This window comes from Diceros bicornis, chromosome 13 (assembly GCF_020826845.1).
Source record: "Diceros bicornis minor isolate mBicDic1 chromosome 13, mDicBic1.mat.cur, whole genome shotgun sequence".
Lineage (NCBI taxonomy): Eukaryota > Metazoa > Chordata > Mammalia > Perissodactyla > Rhinocerotidae > Diceros > Diceros bicornis.
Genome location: NC_080752.1, coordinates 19,106,483 through 19,125,287, shown reverse-complemented (window position 1 = coordinate 19,125,287; position 18,805 = coordinate 19,106,483). Strand labels below are relative to the sequence as shown.

Genomic DNA, 18,805 nt, shown 5'->3' with positions numbered 1-18,805 from the left:
TATGCATTCGTGACCGTGTGGGAAGCTATGAGATCACACTCAGGATCAAACCCAAAATATAACAGTCTCCGTGGGATAACTGGACCCTCACAGGGTAAATCTGAGTTGTGAAAGAGCTTGTTATTGGGTCTTGGGATGTCAGCAATACTCAAGTGATTATTTAGTTCATTGTCTCCCAGTCTGGAATCCTGCATTTCCCTGATGCTCAAATCTAATGAATCCTCAAGCAATTTTCACTATGTGTTTTGTTTCATTTTGTTTTTCTGATTGGAAAGAGAAACCATGCCTTCTCCTTCTTAGGCTGGGTCGGCCAAAAACAATGTCAAGGTTCTTTGCGTTGGATTGGAATTTATCAACTCATTGTGACCATACTGATGGCTCTTACTTACACCAGTGAAGAAAACTGGGAAAAGAAATTATGACTTAGTAACTGTAGTGTGGCAGACAAAATCTCTGCTCTGTGAAGCTGTTTATGATCCTTTCAAACCAAAGGGTAGTCGAAGGAGCTCTCTTTGGGAGCCCCAGTATACTTTGTGTCCCTCTGTATTACAGTGACCTTTTCATCTGTCTGTTTCCCCCCCTACACTGTAACCGCTGAGGGCAGGGACTGTGTCACTCATCTCTGAGCCCCCAGTGACTGGAGCGAGTATAATACACACTCAATGAGTGATGGAAGTTTCTAGAAAAAAAGGAGCAGAGAGAAAAGGGGGATGGGGAGAAAGAGATTGGGAGAGGAGGAGAAAGAACAAGTGTATTGTCAGTGTTCTCCAGAGAAACAGAACCAATAGGATATACACATGTCTATAAATATATATATATTTTATATATGTATATATAATATATATCATTATAAATATAAATATAGGGAGAGATATTTATGAGTTAGCTCACATGACTATAGAGGCTGAGAAGTTCCACAATTGGCCATCTGTAAGCTGGGGACGCAGGAACGCTGGTGGTGTAGTTCCAATCTGAGGCCAAAGGCCTGAGAACCAGGAGCACTGATGGTGCAAGTCCCAGTCCGGGGGCAGGCGAAGACTGATGTTCCAGCTCAGGCAGTCAGGCAGTGAGCAAATTCTCTCTTCCTCCACCTTTCTGTTCAATTCAGGCTGCCAGTGGGTTGGATGAAGCCCACCCACATTAGGGAGGACAGTCGGCTTTATTCCACCTACTGATTCAAATGCTAATCTCTTCCAGAAACATCCTCACAGACACACCCAGAAATAATGTTATCTGGGCACCCTATGTCCCAGTCAAGTTGACACATAAAATTAACCATCATGACAACAAAAGAAAGAACACATGGTGAAATACTGAAAGCGTTCAGGGTCTGAAAGAGGTTACGCCTGTAAAGTAATGCAACCTGCACTTTGTTCTGCAGTTTTAATACTTTCCACTTCCTCTCTAACTCTTTACCTAAAGAGACAGAGATGGAAGTATAAGGAGGAAGTTGTGACTAACGTGACAAGCTTCCTTTCGGTTCTGGGGGAGCCTGCGTTTTGTGTGATTGTAGACCCAGGTCAATTGCAGGAAAAGTGTTGTCTCGCTCCTGCCCATTTTGGATCTGCCTGGGGCCCAGAGGTCAGGACCCTGTGCACCCTGAGCCCTCCCGAGCCTCTAGATCTGCTGTCCACTGTGGTGGCCACTAGCCAGTTGTGGTTCTCGAGCACCTGATATGTGGTTGGTCAAAATTGAGATGTGCTGTTAAGTGCAAAATACACACCAGATTTCCACACCTTAGCACACACACACAAATGTGAACCTCTCATTAATAGTTTTGATATTGATTCTATGTTGCAATGATAATATTTTGGATATATTGGGTTAAATAAAAAATATTAGTAAAATTCTGTCTGTTTCTTTTCACCTTTTTAAATGCGGCTGTGAGAAAATTTTGTTACATCTGTAGCTCGCACTCTGTTTCTTTTGGACAATACTGCTCTGGATCATCTATCTCAGCCCTTGGCAGCACAGTCCACCCAACACTTCGACTCATCTCCCACCTGCTGCCTCTGCTGCCTTCTAGCTCTCTGGGCTGTGGCACGCCCCTCCCCAGCCCCTCCCCAGCCCTCTTCCTGCCACACTTCACAGGCTAGATCGCCAGGCTCTCAGTGTTACCTTTCCTGTGTCTTATGGCTCGGTGTAGGATGTGATCTGAAATTGGGGTCAGATCCAGCATTGAGTCCAAACTCTGCCACTGATGAGCCCCTTAACCTTGGGAAGGTCAGTGCACCTCTTTGAATGCTGGATTCCCCTTGTTTAGAATGGGAGTAACCGTGTTACCCTGCCTATCTCATAAGGTGTTATCAAAATAAGAATCAAGAGTTAGTGCACATGAATGTGCTTTGTAAATGACAAAATGGCATGCACATGTAATATCACCAGTAATTATGTTTTAGTTTTTGTTTCAGAATCTTTCTTGTCATTATCCAAGCCCTGCCTCTAACCTCCTGATCTTGGACCACTTGATTCCCCTCACTGGATATCTGGTCATTTTTGAAATAGGGAGATGGGCTAGGCATCCTCCCAGCTCTGCAACTTTATGGCAGGACGCAGGATGCAGGATGCTGTGACAGAGAACATATGTTTGGGAACTGCCAGCTCACTGCTCTGGAAACCCATCTGGATCTCTCTCTTGGTCCCCTCCACAGAGTGGCTGGGGTGGGTAATGTTCTTGCTGACGTGAACACTGTCATCTCCCGTGTGGTGCTGGGGAGGCCTCATCCAAGTTGCTGTGTCATATCATGGCCCTTGAGGTATGGACCATGTTGGGGCCTTCCCAGACCATGGCCACCATGGGGCTGTCAGGTAGCTGATGAGGGCTAGGTAGAAGGGCTTCCTCTGCAGGTCACGATAGTGCTCAGCAAGGACACTCTCTGGTGCCTGTAGCACCTTCATCCCCACCAGCTTGAAGCCCTGCCTCTCTAAGCACAGATCACATCCCCAAGGAGCTGCTGCTGCACCTCATCTAGCTTCACCACCACCAGGGTCTGCTCCCTGGTCCAGGAGGGCCGTCCCGAGCTCGGAGCAGGCTTGGCCAGTGGCTGAGTGCATGAGGAGTGTGCCCTGGCCAACAGAGCCACTGGAGGGAAGGAGTGACAGAGGGCCATGTGCAACATTTTCGATTTGACATTTCTACAGCACTTTGAAGTAAGTATTTCTGTAGCCCTAGATGCAGGTGACTAAATGGAGACCCCCAATGGTTAAGTGATGCCCTCTGGGTTGGCCACCTATACAGTGGGAAGCAGAGATTTGAACGCGTGCCTCTCACTCTTCCCTACACATCGTGTTGTATCTGATGTAATGAGAAGAGAAGAAACTTCCTTTGTTAAATAGCTGCAGTGTGACGTCTACCACTCCTCACACCACGGCCTCACCTCAAGTGGAGGATCCCTGCAGACTGTCCATGGGCCCCCAGTTTGCAGCAGTTTAGGAATTGAGAGGCCACAGCTCTTTCCTCCAAAAGATCCCTCCCTGCACAGCCTAAACGAACTCTGAGTGCTTTCATTGACTTTTCTGATCTTCCAACTCAAGTTAAAAGCATCATTTTCTTCACTGTCAGTCAATTTCACTTTTGTGAGAATTTTAAAGATGTATAAGCCCCTAAGGTGACAGTCTCAGCCTGATGCTGTCACGCTGTGCTGTGTCATATTGAATTCTGTCACTGAAGAGAAACAAAATGAAGTGCACCCAGGTGTAAAATTCCAGGCCTTGTTCATTCTTATCAATATGGGATTAGAATGGCAGAGTCTAATATTATGAAATTGATAAGATGAAGATTGATGTTTTAACTTTAATGGGTTGGTAGTAAAATGTATCATTTGTATATTCATATATTCATATACATGCACAGACAGTGAAAACATTTTATTTGGCTCCATTTTTTTATTTTAAATGTTTTCTATTGGTAATTAGACTCGGTACCTGTTGAAATGTAAATACTGTGTCTTTTGCCCTCCTTTTGAAACCCGGTGAATTTGATTGCAACCACATGGTGTTTTCATAAAATTTACTGATAAGCCTGTTGGTTTGAGATAAACTTTTATCTGCCTGTGTGTTTAAGGACATTTTCTTACAGTGTTCCTCGAAATACAGATTATTTTTTGAGACAGCGAGTTGATGACTAAGGCCTTTGGTACACCACTGAGGAGGCACAGCAGTCCGGGAGACACGAGGCTTTTATAACATTTACCAAGAAATCATGATCCTTCAATCTCTGTGCCCCCCAACAAGTGGGATATGCGAGATCCTGCTGACCTCACCTGCCAGCACACAGGATGAAATGTTTTATTTATTGTTTTTGAGTTTTATCATTATTCAGTAGAACAGTTTATTTTCAAGAGTTTTATGGCAGAAAAATTTTAAATGACTGTCCTATCTTATTGTCCTTTTCAACTGTGGTTTTGGTTATGGTTTAAAATCATAGCAGTAGACATTATTCTCTAAAATATTAATGGAAATTTTATGTCTTTAAATCACACAATACTGATGACTCTAGCAACACAATGCTTGCTTATTAATATTAATACTAGTGCTAATGAGAGCAGCTGCCATAGGTCAAGTCTTTAAGCACTGGTTCAGACATTTTTTCTACCTTCCCATTTAATCTTCACGATAATCCTAGAAGTTAGACCTTGTTATCTCAGTTTTCTTAATGAGGAAACCGAGGCTTAAAGAGGTTAGGTCGTTTGGCTAAGGTCACACCATCTGTAAGAAGCTAAACTGAGATTTAAATTTAGGTATCTTTAGTCCAAGCTATGTGGGTTTTCTATAATGATATAAATAACTTTTCCTATAAAATTATGTTCTGTTTATATTACAGTAGACCAGGTAGGTTGAGAGAATCCCTGGTGTGTGTGTGGTGGGGGGGAAGATAGAGGATGCAGGTGTTGGGACCAGAGGAGAGGAACAATCGAGAGCCTTCGAATTAAACAACAGTAAGAGGACAGTAGTGTTGTGGACTAGGCATTACGCACGACCTTTTCTCCCACTCTGCGGTTGCTGGTTATCCAGTAACAGTAGTCAAAGTTCAAGAGCAGATTAAGGTCAAATAAAGCAGCAAAATGTTAGCTGTCAGATCTGTTCAGCTCAGTGATGGGAGATGTAAGTTATATTACAGGGTGGTCCTCTTAGCTGACAAAACAAAGGTGTGGAGTGGAATTGAAGCTGACCACCAGGCATCCACCTTTCCTTGTGATTAGGCAAAGGGCATTATTGACAGCAACAGGCACACTCTACAGTAAAGGGACAGTTGTCAGTGGAAGCTTTTACTACTGCTAATATGCAGTTTGCGATGCAAAGTATTAACTTTCCCTAATTCATTTAACTCTCTTTAGCAGAGGGGAGAGCATGTGGTTAAGCAGAAAAAACAGTGTGTTTAAAGCATATGGTTTGGCTTGCCAAATTTTGCTTAAAAATTGTGGTGTTCAGTAAATGCTGGTCAAATGGATAAAAAACCAATCCAGAGACACTGAGTGCAGTCATACTGCTTCCACACTGAGTCACCATCCCTCCAGGCCTCTCTCCTCCTGTCATCTCCCCGCAATGTATTCTGCTGTTTGTCTCCTAGTCACTTACTCATTGCTCTGTTCAGTAAGGCCCCTGGGACACTCACTCAGTGCCAGGCCCTGAGCCATGTTCTGGGCATTGGAGTCTGAAGGGGCTCTGCTATCTGGAGCTCACCTTCTCAAGGAGGAACAAGCAGTTTAGCTGTATTCTTTCTGTGGCCCCAACAGCACCCTATGACACGGTGCATTTGTCTCCAAAGCCTACAGTGGACTCAGAATTCATTGTGACTTGCCTGAACGCACCCTCGGTAATCCTCAAGGCTTCTGTTTCACAGTCTTGCATAGGTAAGGACGTGGCTTTGGAATCATACAACCCTAAATTTGAATCTCAATCTTGCCACATTTGAGCTCTCAGTCTTTAGCTCTTAACTCCTCTAGGCCTCAGTTTCCTCATCCATAAAATGGGGATGAAAATTAATAAATAGGGATACCATGAAAACTAGAAAAAGCGAATGCAGTGAAATCATTTGTCGTAGTCCATAGCCTTTAAAAAGCTCTCAGGTAAGGGTGGACTCCTTATTTTAACAAATATGTGCTGAGCATTTATCATGTACCGGATTGTATTCTGGGTGCTCCAACTACAGAGATGATTGGGGTCCAATGGTTTTAGTATAATGCTATAAATAAGTAGTGCGAGAGAAGGTATGCCTAAGAAGATGGCAGCCGAAGGATAAGAAGAGGTTGGCCAGGTGAGAAGGTAGGAAGGACGTTGTTCCTGACTAGAAGGGAACATTGTGATCTAGGGCATCTAGATAAGAAACGTCATTAGGAGGGGGAACAGATGCTGCTAGGGCCCCACTGTATCCGTGGTCCTCTGCCCTGGCAGTGCCAACTGTCCATAGCTGCATTTCTGTGCTAACTTTTCTGGAACTGAGGAAGGCCATTCTGCTGATCAGGGTTGTTGACGCCTCTCAGGAGCAGCCCTTGATCAATGACTCTGGGAATTAGTGTATCAATACCCCAGCTCCTTCACCCTTTGGGTGGGATAATTCTGAGATTGTGTGTTTTACTCTGTTTTATAGAGTTTTCCAGCATCTGGTTTAATAATGCACCTTTTCTTGGCTGCCTTCTCTTCCCGGTATCACTTCCCGACTCTTCTGACAGTGTTGCTTGCATCTCTGAAGTCAGACTGCACTGGAGTCCCTATTTCAGGGTCTGCTTTAGGGCAACGCAAAGTAAGACAAGGAAATATTTTCCCAGCTTAGTTTCCAAGAAGATCATGTGTCTATTTCAAGGTCTTTCCTTTGTAGATGCTTTTCACATGACCTGACAAATCAGCCATCGACTTGTTTTGAAGTGTGGCTTTATTAAACTTTTAAGAACTATCACTTTAAGATATAAATACATAGTCCATCCCAAGACTTGAAGCCTTGCCAGAGGAAATAAATATCTAGCAAAGGCAGGTTAAGCTCCATTTGAGAGAGAGAGGCTGTAAATTAATTCATTAAATTATTTTTGTTAATGGACATAAAAGTTGTTTCTGCTCTTCGTTTGGAGGCATCTTATGAACTGAAGAGTTCAAAGTTTTATCATCTATACTTTTATGATGTCTGGAGCAAACTGTATTTGTTAATAATAAAAATAAGCATGGCTGTCATTAGAGTGCTCAGTACTTCAGACACCATACACACAGCATGACACTTATTTGTTACAATGGCCTTAACTGGCACCTGAGGCTCAGAGGGGCTGAAGGAGGATTTAAACCCAGGTCTTTCTGCCTTCAAAACACCTGTGTGTTTCCCTGTTTCTACATACCACCTCTCAGTAGAGCCCTTTGTTTGGGACTCGGTTCTGATCTGTAGACACTGGCCAGCAGAAGAACCAAAAGGATCGTGGACTTGCATACGTGGCTTTACCTTGATCCTTTGACTGCCAAGTTCAGTGCTATCTGGTAGATGGAGATACCACTTTATCCTCCAGGTTGGAGAAGAGGGTAGTGATGAAAGTGATCATCTCCTGCAGCTGAAAGTCTCTAGTTCCCTTTACTAAGCATCCCTTCCTATCCCTCTCTCTCCTCCTCTCTCCCTGCCTCCCCCTTCTTCTCCCCCAAAGCCTTTCTAACAAGCTCTTAGTTACCTAAATTACAGAACAAAACCAGCTTCCTGCTAACCCCTTTAGACTTCAATTAAAGACATATCCAAATGTGTTCCATGTGCCAGCACCATCAGCACTAAATAGCACATAAGCACTTTTGCAGTGCTTAATGTAAACTTGTTGAAAAATGTGCATTATTTTTCATTGACTTTAAATTGGATAAATGCTCATTGAAAAGAATAAAGTGAATTGGTATTGGAGAGAGGATTAAAAGAGAGAGAGAAAGAGAAGAGCTGGTAAAGGCATGTGGTTTCTAAATGTAGATCCGCTCATTTCTCTCTGTGGCAGTCATTTGGTCTGTACTGTGTGAATGTACTTGGAGGCATCGTACATGTTAATGAAATTAGGTTTGTTAAGTCTGTGTGCTGGAGACACAAGTTGTAGTGAAAGAGTATTGACTTTGAGATCAGTCTGTCATCATCTACTTACTAGCTATGTGACCTTGAGCAAGGGAATTTGCCTCTTTTGAGACTCAGTTTTCTCATCTGTAAGACAAGAGAAATCTCCTGTGGTGGTTGTGAAAATTAAATGAGGTATCTATCATATTTATGCATCCTGCAGGCTCTGACACATAGTAGGTGATCAATCACTCTTAGTTCTATTTCCAGGTAAGTAAAGACTCTGACTTTCAGGGCTCTGGTGGGGAGAACTTTTGTACCCCATCCCCTGCTTGCCTTGGGATTGAGCTCTGAGAATATGGAGATGATGCCTCTTTTGTTCACTGTGCCGTACGCAATGCCTAGCACATTGAGGGTGCACAATAAATATTTGTTGGAAAGAATAATGAGTGACATTAGGCTGAATCAGCCAGTTGCTATTGAGGGAGAACTGCCAGAAAACCCAGGTCTGTGGGAGGTTTTGGTTTCCAGGGCTGATAAGGGACCCTACCTCTCATTAGATAGTCTCACAAATTCTCCTTTGTTTTGGGTACAGGGGGACCTTCCCCTCGTGCTTTATGATAAGCAAGGAACTCTGTCATAATAAGAGAATACACGAAGGACCAGCTGCCTTCAGAGAGGAGCCCCTTTCTCTGAGATTCCATTAACACCCTCAAATGGGTGGGCTTTAATTTCCCACAAAGCAGCCTTGTTTTCCAAAGGTGAGAGGCTCATATGAGAAATTGTTTCTACCATCTTTTTTCTCCGCATTGAAAGCTCTTTAAAATGAGTTTTCCTATTTGTATTTTAATGGGGGCGGGGGTTGAAGAATTATTGCCATTTTTCAGAGCCTTCTATGGATATATCTGACCACAATGAATGAAAGACTACTTCGGTTAAAGTAAATGGCAATAATAAATAGCACATCAGCCTTAGTCACAAATGCTAATTCAGCTTATATTTGTTGCTTGCCTATTATGTGAATACTTTACATACATTGTATCCAATCCTCAAGACAGTTCCAGCAAAGCCTTGATTATGATTCCCACCATACATAGAAGGAAACTGAGGCTTTAGGAAGCTGTGATGACTTCCCTAAGATCAAGTCATCAAATCAGTGCCCACGTCAGGAATCAAACTCAGGCGACTCCAAGTCTAGGTCTTTTCCCTTGGTGTTTCAGATCTGATGGAGCACTAACCTGCTGGACCAGCTGATGCCAGCACCTGGAGTTTCTCTAGACAGGTGTTTTCAGTTCTTGTTCCGTGGAACCCTAGGTCTGCAAAGATGCCTCAGGAATGGGAGGTCGAGGGGGAGTCTGAGTAAATGGCACCCAGTGCCCCCCACTCACATTTCAAAAGAAATGTTTTCTACCTTTTTTAGATTTTTGGGTTTCCAAGTACTATTTAACTTGAAAAAAAAATTCTGCTGGAATCTTTTTAAAAGCACTGCTCCAAGAAGAGGTCAAGTCAAATCCAGCAAGGCATGCCTCCTTGTCTAGGCTAATTGTCCAGAACCCGAACAGGTTGTGTAATGTCCTTCAAGGAAACAGGAACTGAGAGACAGAGAAGATGAAAACGCACAGATATGCCCTTGGATTGGAATGGAGACAGTGTAGTCCAATGCCAAGGCCACAGAATGCAATAAGCCGTGCCATTGATAAGTCACTCATGAGACCTTTCTCAGCTGTCAAGGGGGGATTATACAAGGCTCCCCATTGGTCAATTTGTTCTTGGTCAGTTTAGCTTAAAGCCTGGCCCAACTGGTTTTCTAGCTGCCCCTGCCACTGTCACACATGTCATTGAGAGCAGCAGCGTGGGCTGCATGGTGACAGCTAATCTCATGGTGACTGGTTCCCATCTCACCAAGGCCCCCTTACTCACTGTCTGAGGTGGTGGTCCCTGCTTAGCTTGCCTACACACTTGTTTGTCAAGTCTCGCACTTCACTTTCCTTGCATTCAGGAAGCATACAGTCTAGTAGGAAGAGAGGGATGTAGAAGCAAAGCTTAGTGGAAAAGCAGAGAAAGCAGTGAGGGGGGACCTGAAGGATTAATAAGAGTTTATCTAGTGGAGAAAGAAAGGATCTTTCTGTTAGATTGTCCCAAACTTGGAGGTGTGAACAGTTGTGGGGCAATTATTCTTTGTGGCTATGATTGGGGGATAACCCTCTTACTTGTGCTCCTTCGTAGCCACTGTTTCCTCTGCCTGAATCCCTCTGTGCATCACCACCCCAACCTGCTCTGGCACATTTCATCCACCTAACTCAGATCTCGACTAACAGATGTCAACTTAAACCCCCTTTCCTTCAGGAGTCCTGTTATGGGACACCCTAATATGCATTTGCTTGAATTGATTGTCTGTCCTCCCTTGCTGGACTGGAAGATCTTGGTAAGGAAGGACTGTTCCTGTATGTTCATTACTGGAGAATGAATGAATGATAGAAGACATAACTGCAAAGGTGGGTTAAATTCAGGTATGGCGAGCCTTGACTTTGGACTTCATCCTGAAAGCCACAGGTCCCTCTGAACTTACTAAAGTAGGCGAATTACACGATCTGATTTATATCGAAAAAAGATAATTGGTACCAGTGTGATAACTTAATCACAGGGTTTCACTGAGGATGAAATGGAATAATGGACAGATATTTTTTAAAAAATGCTTTCTAAACTGTAAAGTGCTTATCCAAATGGAGGGTGTAGCTACTATACCTTTTTATTGAAGCCTGCTCTTCAGAATTAGTATTTCAGTGAGTGAAACCCTCCCTCCAATTTTTAATCCTGATTCAACTGGTAATTCAATGGTTAATTCCAGTTTACATTTTCTCCTCTTCCAGAATGAATGCAGGTAAAGGGATCCTAGTTACAGACCTGGCCTCTCTTTGCATTTCAATGGGTTCCCAAGTGGAACTGCCAAATTCCAATGTGCTATTAAAATGGGCAGCACACCAACAAAAATCTGTCCTCATCAAAAATTCAGGAAAATAAAAAGATGTAAGGCCACATTTTCAAAGGATTCAGCCTGACCCCCTTGTATTTTTTTTTATGTATGCAAAATGTATTTTTTCGCACCTGCAAACGCAGTCTCTATAAGCCAACTATAGCCTCCAAATTGCCAAGGCTTAAAAAAAAAAAAATCTGCCTTTCAAATTCAGCCCAGAAACCCAGAAATGAAACAAGGATGGGGTGGAGGGCTGCCTAAAACTATTTATAGGAATATTGGGGGAGATAATTACTACCTTGTGGCTTGTTCTGAAATACCTCTGCTTGGCAGAAATATGTGTACTGCACATCAGAGATTGAAGAGAATCCTTAAAGACGGCAGATTACTTGAATTTGTGACACTGGCAGCTTGAATGCCTTGCTTTTCCTTACCCTATTTTTTAAATCAGTCTGTATAAGATGCTTTGGAAATTTCAACTGCATTTATTCATTCATTCACGCATTCATCTTTCATGGGAACTTTCATAGAGCTGACTTATTGATCACCTGCCAGGTTGCAGGCTCTATGCTATGCTCTTCAGATTGAGTATGAACACAGACAGGTCCCTATGCTCCTGTATCCAACTGATTATGAAGGACAGCCAGCCAACGATCCTTCACATAATTAAATACATTAATACTCTTTATTATTACAATATATATTACTACAATTGTATAATAATTACAATAATTATTCCTGTGATAAAGTTCTGGGAGAAAATGTTACATTCCCCTAGAAAGGAAGTTTTCATGAGGGTAGTGAGTTTTGTCTGTTTTGTTCATGCTGAATTCCCAGTTCCTACAACCGTCCTGGCATGTCTTTTTGCATGAATTTTGAAACATCGGGTGCACTATCAGAGCATATATGAGAGGGCCCTAACATAGGCGGTGAAGTCCAGGAAAGTGGACTTTCCCAGGAAATGACATTTAAGCTGAGACCTGAAGAGTGACTAGGAATCTGTTGGCTAAGAATGGGTACAGGTAGGGAGTGGAGAGTGTTCTGGGAGAGGAAAGAATTGGTGAGAAGACCTCTCCGGAAGACAGAGCTGTGTGCCCTGAGGTACTGAGCAAAGGCTAGAGTCTTGAAGAAGAGTGGAGAGTGAGTTTGGAGAGGTAGGCAGGAGCCGGGTCACGTGGGATGTTGAAGGTTACAACCAACACGCAGAAGTGCTGCAGGTGTTCTGATCTGGGGTAGTCCTGCTGATAGGATCCAGAAAGCTCACCTGGGTGGGGGCACCATGTGCCTTGGGTCTTAAAGGACGGTTCCTGGGAAGGATTTGGAAGTCGATGGATGCTGTCTTCAGCAAAGACTATACACACACCGTACACCTAGGCTCCAGGAGAGCATGGTAGGCACAGAGTGAATGTTTGGTGACTAACAGTGAATGGATGGATGCTCATTCATGCCTATCATGAATGCCTACTATGTGCCAGGCAAAAAGGGGGTATCATTGACAGAGGTACAGAAATGTGATGGTAAGGGGGTCTCTGCAGTTTGTTTGGTGGCTTTGCAGAAGAAACAGTGGCTTCTGGGTTAAGACTCTTGCTCTTGCTTAGGTTTGTGGCCTTGAGAGAATCACCTAAGCTCTCTGAATTAAATGTGTGTAATGCATCAAGCACTGTGGCTGTCTCATAGTAAATGCTGCCTCCATTCTCTTAATCTGCATTTGTTCGTTCAACAAACATTTATGGCATGCCTAATATGTACCTGGCCCTAGGCTAAGTACTAAGGACCTTGTAATGAATTCAGACATTATGAAAAATGTCTTGCCTTGCTTACCTACTTCAGGTAGCTTGTTTTGATTATGAAGTGAGAACATGTATGAAGATGTTTTTAAAGTGGAAAGTGACGTACAAACATGAGTTGTTTTTATTCTATAACCTTGCCTATTTATTGATCATCACCTCCCCTGAGGGAGACGCACTTATCCAGAATGGTGGCTGCTGGGCCAGCAGGAGGCGAGCTGGCTGTTGCTTTCCTCCAAGCCTTCCAGTGATGATGACAAACACTCCTTCCCTCTGATGGTTGACACCTCTCTCTGGAGCAGCCCCTGTGTGGCCTGCATTTTCTGCTGCTCTGTTCCTTGCTCAAGTACCCTATATATATGGATTTTTTAAAAGGAATCCATTAGTCAATCCCCTTTTTAAAAAATACTGAGTGTTAAAATTTTTACTTTGCCAAGAAAAGAAGTCACTAAAAGCTTCAGGAGTCCCATTCTTCTTTTGATTCTGTTTCAGAGGGGACTTCTTAACAAGGTAACAAGAGGCTAATCAGAGGACCCCCCCCACCCCGCCCCAGGGGTTGGATGTGACTCAGGTTGTCTGCTGGTTTTTGGTCCAGGTGTCAATCCTCACTAATTGTAACCTTAGAAAGTCTCTCCCTGCCCATAGCCTCTTGCCTCGTTGGGACAATTCTAGTCTCTCTTCCATACAGCTCCCAGAGACTTTTTATTTCAAAACAAATGTTCATGAGACCAATGCCCTACTTAGTACCCTCTGGGGGCTCCCACGGTGCGCCCAACCCACTGCAGGGACTGCCTTTGACTGGCAGACCCTTGGGGGCTGGGCTCTAAGAGATGCTCTTATTCTGTCCCCCACATGCTCCAGTACCCCATGCTCCTGTCTAGTCCCCAGATACACTGTGTTGTTCATAGGTCAGCACCTCCACCTACTGGATCTTCTGTCTTGCGTCTTGCCTTAGCCTCCCGTCTCTCTCTACCTTGAAACACCTCACCTCCTCCTTCAGATTCTAGCTTACACGTCACTTCCTCTGGAAATCCTTCGTTCATTCTCCCAGGAAAAGTCGATGTTTAATCTGTGTGTGTGTGTGTTGAGCCGGGATATGGATGGAGGGGTGCATTCCAGGTAGAGGGAATAGCAAATGCAAAGGAGAAAGAGTCTGGGGTCCTTGGGGGACTGAGAGATGCTGACATTTCTGGTGTGTAGGGAGAGTAGTAGGAGATGATGTCTAAACTTAGGGCCTTGGGGGCCGTGCTCCGCAGTGTGGATTTTATTCTAAATATCGTAGGAAGGTTTGGGGAGGTTTCAGTATACTCTATCTAATTATCTTACTTTAGGACCATGTCTGTCTTCCCGGCTAGACTGTGAATTCCTTGAGGGCAGCGTCAGTCCTTCAATTCTACATCCTTTACTCTATACCACGGCAGGTGTTTAGTAAATGTTTAGTAGACTAGATACAAGGGAGGGAGGGGTATGTTAATGAACCCAAGCCTGCTAGAAGTTGCTTACCTCCGTTCTTATTTCTTCCAGCTCATATTTTAATATCTTTCCACCTTATTGGTATAGGTTTGGCAGACAGAGTTTGTGGGAAAAGCAAGTTTTCATTTATTATAGTTTATGTTTATTGTATTTACTATATTCTCATTATTTTATGTGCAAAGAATGTTTCTTATGTGTTACTCTTTGGGGAGATAATATGCAAAGAGATCTTCTATTTCATTTTTACTAACACCACTGCAGTTTTCTAAATCATCATCTTCAAACCATAGTTTAATTTAATTTACTTTACTGCTTTCCAAAGGATTTCCTATGAGTAAGATTACATTCCCTGGGTTTTAAAAATAACTGACTCTAAAATATACACGAGAAGTTAAACAGGTGTTTTGTCCCCTTCAGCCTTTTCATGTCTGTGTGTCTGTCTCTCCTGTCTGAGTAGTGGAACTTCCTGACTTGAGAGAGGAAGATATTCAAAGGAGACTTAAAACCATGTGCTCTAATGAGTAGTCTGTGGATTTGGGGTTAGATGAATCTGATTCTAAAATCTGGCTCTACTACTAATTAACAGTGTGAGATCTTGGACGAATTACTTAGTATTTTAAAGCTTCAGGGCCGGCCCCATGGCTTAGCAGTTAAGTGCACGTGCTCCGCTGCTGGCGGCCCGGGTTCGGATCCCGGGCGCGCACCGACACACCGCTTCTCTGGCCATGCTGAGGCCGCGTCCCACATACAGCAACTAGAGGGATGTGCAGCTATGACATACAACTATCTACTGGGGCTTTGGGGGGAAAATAAATAAATAAATAAAATCTTTAAAAAAAATAAATAAATAAAATAAAACTTCAGTTTCCACGTTTGTAAGATGGAGCTAATTGGACCTTGTTCATGTTGTGTTTTAACATCAGTTTTTAAAAAGAAAATATGTAAAATGCCTGGCAAAGTTCTAACACATAGTAAGTGCTAGAGAAACAGTAACTGTTATTGTTAATAGTTAAAATGCTGCTTCTGCCATGTGGCTTCAATCAAGTTACTGAACTTTTTGTGCCTCTATATCCTCATCTCTAAAATGGGGACAATGATAGCAGTCTACCTAATTGGTTTGTTGTGTGGATCAAATGAGCCAGTACCCATGAAGAGCTTAGGTGCCTGGCATATGGTAAATCCTCAGTAAAAGTTAGCTTCTCTTATTATCAGTATCAATTGTCGTCATGTGTGGTTGCTCCCTTCTTTCAAATGCCAAATAAAAGTGAATTTTCAGATTTTGTAAAGGCTAGGTTTCGCCCATGCAAAAGCGACTGTATCAGACGTTATTGATTCGTCACTTACCGTGATATGCCTGCAAGTCATAAATATTTTCCATTTCTGATTTATCTGAATGATTTTCTTGTGATAACTGTAATATTCTGGAGTCTCCATTGCCAGTTAACTTCGTTGACCCTGTTGAAAGATGCCCGATGACTCAAGTGACAAAAGTCACCTTAATTAAACAGAATTTTCTAGATCAGTGTTGGGCTAAGACCGAGAATTATTAAAGCCCTTTCATTAACAAAAGCTTCTCCCATTATGTTATTCAAGCCTCCCTCAAATGATCAAATACTGTGTGCTAAGCTCCTTGACTTGCCAAGCACCCACCCACTTCCCACTGTCGCTGTCTGATCATCTCCTCCTGCAACATGACAGACTAAGAAAGAAGAGAGACATTTGCTGAGACATGAGTTCAGCAACCTCAGCTCCATCTCTGTGCGTAGGGCCATGGTGCCCTGAGCTGGTGTAGGTAACACTGGCTCCTTCATAAATAGAGGGTACACACGCATATGCCAGAAATGCTTTCTAAAACACAGCTTTATGAAGGTATAATTGATATATAATAAATCGCACACATTTAAAGTGCACAATATGATCCATTTTGACGTATGTATACACCTATGTAACCACTACCACAATCAAGGTAACTAGACATCCGTCACTTCCAAAAGTTTCCTGTCCCTTTGTCATCCCTCCCTCCTGCCCCTCGTCCTCAGGTGACAACTGATCTACTTCTGTCACTGTCCATCAGCTTTCGTTTTCTAGAATTTTATATGTATGAATTTATACAGTGTGTACTCTTTTTTTTTGTCTAGCTTATTTGACTTGGCATAATTATCTTTTTAAGAGAAATTTGAAGCCACGTACGTTGCCCACCTCCAAAGCTGTATGGACCTGGATTATTCCTAGTAATAACCACCAGTCATCAAGTGTGTGCTGCTCCTGAGGATTCCATGCATGCATCTCTTTAACTCCTCACCACAAGCCTTTATTGCCATTTCGTGGCTGAGGGAACTGAAGCTGAGGCCGGTTGCCCAAAGTCACACAGTTAGGAGATACTCTGACTTAAAGCCCGCTTCTTTCCACCTTGCTAGTGGCTGGAGGCAGTTCAGGCTCTGGTGATTTTAGAGAGACTCTGATTTTAGAGAGAACTGGGTTCCAGCCTGGCTGCAGCACGTCCAGCATAAGTTACTTACCTGCATCCCCCTGAGTTTCCTCACTGTGAAATGGGAATATGATGGTATAAGGCCAACACGTTCTTGAGAGAAGTAAATAAGAGAGTGCGTTTAAGTGCCCAGCCTTGCACGCATGAAGTGCTCGGTGAACATTAGGTTTCCTTATAACTGTTAATGTGTTGTTGTTCCTCAGTAATAGACGTTGAAAGAAGGCAGAGAAAGTCCCCTTTAGTATTAAACAGACAACCTGTTAGTATCAACAGACACCCTGTGTTGAGGAGTGTTCTAAATGGTGAGAGCAAGAAAAAGAGGATAAAATGTCATATTGAACCTTATGTTGCTGTTTTGACCCGGTGGATTATTGCCTGGCTTCTACGAGACCCAATAAATGTTGAATGAGTAAATGATGGGTGGATGAAGGAGTGAGCATGCTATGTCAACAGTAGCACCAATGTGATTGAGACAGAGAGGGAGGCCCACGTCAGTCAGGCAAGAGTATGTTATGTCTTGGGGGCCAGCCCCGTGGCCTAGTGGTTAAGTTCAGCACCCTCCGCTTTGGCGGCCCAGGTTTGGTTCCCGGGTGCCGACCTACACCACTTGTCAGTGTCCATGCTGTGGCTGTGACCCACATACAAAATAGAGGAAGATTGGCGTGGATGTTAGCTCAGGGCAAATCTTCCTCAGCTAAAAAAAAAAAAAAAGGAGTATGTTATGTCCACACACCCCTTGGAAAGGTGTTTGCTATTCATTATCCTAAAACATAAGACCCACGGTTATTGCACTTTCCACTGTTACTGATTACCATATGTACAAGTAAGTGCATGGATGATAACAAACCTCCCATCCTGCCGTTTGTCTGTAAGCAAAGCCACAGGGTGCTGTGGTGCTAGTATCCTAAATGGTAATTACCGAGGCCAGCGGTGGGTGTGGCTGATGACTGGCTGGAGATGTGCTTCTACTGCATTGCCCATGGAATTGAGTTCTTTGCGTGGCTTACCACTGCCACTAGCACACAAGCCAGTGGGGTCAGAGGGCACGAGAGTCTGAATTTGGCACTAAGACGTGGAGATGTGCTAAGGGGGCTGTTTCAATGAGAGGAAAGAATTGTATACACCTAAAATGTTGGTGGAATTTTTTTCTTAACAAAGACCCCAAGAGGGAAGGGGGCTTTTCCAAAGTGACACATGTTAGACAAAGAGCCGTGTATGGGCTTTACAGAGTGGGATTGGTCTTTGCTCTTGCAGCACTCATCAAAGCCTTTCCTTTTAGCACTGTCTTTGAGGCCTCAGGAAAAGCGTCAAATAATAAAATATCCAGCACTTACTGAGGGCGCCAGGGGCTGTTCTAGGCACTTTACATGAAATAACTCATTTGATCCTTACAACAACTCTATGAACTGAGAATTACTATGATACCCATCTTGCAGATGAGAAAACGGAGGCAGAGAGTTAAATAACTTGACGGAGGCCATGTCAGTACTAACTGCTGCATCCAGGATTTGAGCCACAGTCTGGCTCAAGCAACCATGCTCTTACTCAACGCTGTGGTATTCTCATTCATATGGATTTATTTGTGAAAATTGGTTAATTAAATAATTAAAAGAGGAAATTCAGAAATCTTTCTAAAGTCCATTTCGGAAAATGTTGGCTGGTACTTTTAAAAATATACGTGATTGGGCCAGCCAGGTGGCATAGTGGTTAAGTTTGCGCACTCCACTTCGGCAGCCTGGGGTTCGCAGGTTTGGATCCTGGGCACGGACCTACGCGCCGCTCATCAAGCCATGCTGTGGTAGCATCCCACATACAAAATAGAGGAAGGTAGGCATAGATGTTAGCTCAGGGCTAATCTTCCTCAGCTGAAAAAAAAAAAAAAAAGAGGAAGATTGGCAATGGATGTTAGCTCAGGGCCCATCATCTTCACCAAAAAAAAAAAAAGGAACAAAATAATACAAGTGATAATGGGATGGTAAGGTTTTTATTAAGAGAGGGCTACCCTGCCCTGCCCACACCTCATCGACATTGTGTCCCTCAGTGGGCACTGCCGCGGTACAAGTGGAGAATGTGGGACACAGGGG

General features: G+C 43.4%; 1 protein-coding gene and 1 pseudogene across 1 annotated transcript in view; one reads left to right on the top strand and one right to left on the bottom strand.

Moving 5' to 3' along the window:
• DAB1 (DAB adaptor protein 1) overlaps window positions 1-18,805 on the top strand; it is a 277,882-nt gene that overhangs the window by 70,350 nt on the left and 188,727 nt on the right. The gene's annotated exons all lie outside the window — the stretch shown is intronic.
• LOC131413227 (nucleoside diphosphate kinase, mitochondrial-like) lies at window positions 2,515-3,119 on the bottom strand (annotated as a pseudogene).